Below are 304 nucleotides of genomic sequence, written 5' to 3'. Positions count from 1 at the left end.
CACATATGAGTGATTGGCCGGGATATTTATCATGGCCTGCTTTCGTACAATATATGAAATTGTTGCCAACTTTACGAACGAAGAAAACAAACTGCCTCACTGAGGTAATTACAAGTGCTCGTAACAGGCCTGGATAACCACATTCTCTCACTTGACCCCTTGGAAGCGTAACAGATTTGTGCGTATTTATGTAATCTATGGTATAAAAATCTTTCTCCCAATCACGTGTCATAACAGCCGGATAAATAAAGAGACGGTGGGAAGGACATTATGGCCGTTCTCAGTTTCGCTTTGCCGACTAGTC

The sequence above is a fragment of the Penaeus monodon genome, chromosome 19 (genome assembly GCF_015228065.2).
Source record: "Penaeus monodon isolate SGIC_2016 chromosome 19, NSTDA_Pmon_1, whole genome shotgun sequence".
Taxonomy (NCBI): Eukaryota; Metazoa; Arthropoda; class Malacostraca; order Decapoda; family Penaeidae; genus Penaeus; species Penaeus monodon.
Note: the sequence above shows the minus strand (reverse complement) of the source record.